The following is a 3,391-nucleotide window of genomic DNA, read 5'->3' as shown; positions in this document are numbered from 1 at the left end:
TGAAGAATGCATGCATCGCTCATATATATATATATATATATATATATATATATATATATAGACTATCTAGATATGTATGTCCCTACCCAGTAGATAAATCTGCACAGCATATATACATTATATATACGCATTTGTATTTAATATACATATACGTATATATATTATATATAATATATATACATATATATATATATACATATATAGGAGGCGGGGTACGAGAGCTATCGACGGCGTCTTTGGCGATTTTCTTCGATGTTTTGAGTTAAATTACGTAAAAAAGAATTGACAGACTTTGCACAGAAAAAAAAACAAAAGTTTGAATACTGAGGACGACGCAGCGAAGAACAGCGGGAGCGAAGGAGAAGGGTGTACTTATTAAAAAGATACTATGCAGCATTATAATATCAACAGCAGCAATAATAATAATAATAATAATAATAATATTAAAAATAAAAATAATAATAATAAGGATAGAGAGGTGTATTTATATATAATTTATATTATAATATTATTCATAAAGAAATAAAATAAAATAAAATAAAATAAAACAAAATAAAATAAAAGAAAGAAAGAGAGACGTCGAAATATAATTTTGTCGGCGGTGTCTGTACAGCCTAGCGGCAGACATTGTATATTATTTTTCTTTATTTTTTTAATTTTCTTTAAAATAAACAAGAAATAAAAGATATAAGACAAATATAAACAAATTAATCTATTCTTTTCGCCTCAAATAGTAGCATATACACTGCAGCAAACTAAACAGCAGCAGCAGAGACAGCAGCAAGCAAGCCAGTGAGGGGTCTGCTGTATACTATGGTTTGTTGTTGTTTGTTTTTTCGTGTGTATATACAGCTTCCATTTTAACTTAATTAAGAAGAAATAAATAAAACAATTGCTTTTTTATTTACTTCTCTCAACTCATACAGCCGCAGTCGCCAATCATAGAGCATCGCTGAGGTAAGACAATTTCCTGCTCCTGCTGCTGCTGCTGCTGCTGCTCTTGCAGTGTCTCCTTCCTTTATGTTGTTCATTCTCTGTCTCCGGGGGTATATACCCCACACAACAGAAACGCGGAGGCAGCAGCTGCTACCCCTAGCTCCACGTGCCGCTGTTGCTGCTCCTGCTGCTGCTGCTGCTGCTGCTCCTGCTGCTGCTGCTGCTCTTCTTGCAAGGGTTGATGCGGGTGTTGCTGTGCGTAGCAGCAGCAGCTGTTGTTGTTGTTGCTGCTGCTGTTGTTGTTGCTGCGGGTGGCTGGGACCTGGAGCATGCCGCCGCAGTCCTTGCTTCCGCTGCTTTTGCTGCTGCAGCAGCAGCTGCTCTTGCTGCTGCAGCAGCAGCTGCTCTTGCTGCTGCTGCTGCTGCTTCGGCTGACGTAGGAGTAGCAGATACAGATGGTGTTGCTGTTGTATCTCTCTGCTGCTGAGAAGCAGCAGCACTGCAGCAGATGGTTTGGGGGTATGGGAATTATGCTAGTGTCTTGCCCTGCTGCTGCTGCTGCTGCTGCTGCTGCTGCTGCTGCTGCTGCAGATGGCGTGCAGCATTCGGGAAGCGGACGCCAAGTGTCTGTTATTGTACGGGCGAAGTTATGAAGGCTGGCGAGAAGAAAAAGAGAGAGGGTTTGACGAGGAGAAGAATTGCCGGTGTATGCACAAAGGCGAATGTGTATTAGTAAGCTCTTCAAGCGGATCTATTGAAGATTTGACTTCTTCGTTTTCATTTTTAAGAGAAAGTCGTTTAGTATTAAAGCCTGATGTATTATTAAAAAGAAGAGGGAAGCTGGGTTTGGTGCTGTTGAATGCTTCCTGGGCTGAGGTGTATAGGCACCTCCAGCAGCAGCTTAATACTCTATATTGTGCTGATAATGTTGAAGGGCGTCTCTCGCATTTCTTAATTGAAGAGTATTTTGAACATAGCTCTGAAAATGAGTATTATATTGCAATGAGAACTAAGCAAGAAGGCGACGAAATATTATTTTCTACTAAAGGGGGTGTACATGTAGGCGATGTTGAAACAGAAGCTAATAAAATATTATTGCATGTAAGACCGCTAGAAGAGGGTAAAGATGAAGATATATATATACCTGATGAGCAGATAAATGCTCTTATTAAAGATGTTACAGATCCAGAAGCAAGAGCTGTCTTTCCTTGCTTCTTGCGCTGTCTGTACACCCGATTCTGTAGACTACACTTTGCTTTCTTAGAGATAAATCCTTTCTCTTTCGACAAACAAAACAAACAATTTCGGATACTAGATGTAGCAGCAAAGATAGACAGAGCCAGCGACTTTCTCTGCCCAACCGCTTGGCGAGGCTTGAGACCCCCTAACCCTTTCGGCAGAGAGCTTACTGAGGAAGAGCTCTACATCAGGTAAGAAACTAATCCTTTGTTCATTCATAACTAGCTAGCTAGCTGAGTAGCTAGCTGAGTAGCTAGCTGGGTAGCTAGCTGGGTAGCTAGCTGGGTAGCTAGCTGGGTAGCTGGCTGGGTAGCTAGCTGGGTAGCTAGCTGGGTAGCTCGATAGATGGGTGGCTAGGTAGCTTGGTAGCTAACTGGGTAGCTATCTGGGTAGCTAGCTAGCTAGGTAGTTGGGTAGCTAGCTAGCTATAGGGATGGGTAGCTAGCTAGGTGGGCATATGTTACTTTGTTTGGTTTGTATCTATCTAGCTCGACAATTTCCTTGCTTTACATCTAGCTAGCTAGCTAGATAATATAATATATATAATATATATTATATTATATATATTATATTATATATATGTGTGTGCGGTGTATAGGGAGCTGGATCAGAAGACAGGTGCATCGTTGAAGCTGACGGTGTTGAACCCAAAAGGAAGGATTTGGACGATGATAGCTGGGGGCGGGGCTTCAGTAGTGTTCGCCGATTCTATTTGTTCTTTAGGATATAGCGATGAGCTGTGCAATTACGGCGAGTACTCTGGGGCGCCTAGCGAGACAACAACATTTGAATACGCTAAGACAATTCTTAAGCTTGTTACTGCGCCCGATACATATAGAGAAGAAGGCAAGATATTATTTATTGCTGGAGGTATTGCTAACTTCACATCTGTTGCGGATACATTTAGAGGCATTATCAAAGCACTTCGATTATATGCTGCTAAACTTATACAGTATAATGTATCTATCTATGTTCGAAGAGGGGGGCCTAACTATCAAGACGGCATGAAGTTAATGCGACAAGCAGCTCAAGAGTTAAGTCTTAATGTTGCTGTCTTCGGCCCAGAGACATATATGACTGCTATTGTTCCGTTCGCACTGCAGCAAACAAACAATAAAAACAAAAACACCAGCAGCAGCAGCAGCAGCAGCAGCAGCAGTAATGCGAACGGCACCGCTGCTTCGAATGCAACTGCTCCCACGGGTACTACAAACAC

The sequence above is a fragment of the Eimeria acervulina genome, genomic scaffold, assembly GCF_000499425.1.
Source record: "Eimeria acervulina Houghton genomic scaffold, Eah_scaff451, whole genome shotgun sequence".
NCBI lineage: Eukaryota > Apicomplexa > Conoidasida > Eucoccidiorida > Eimeriidae > Eimeria > Eimeria acervulina.
The sequence above is the reverse complement of the archived record's forward strand: the minus strand, read 5'-3'. Positions refer to the sequence as shown.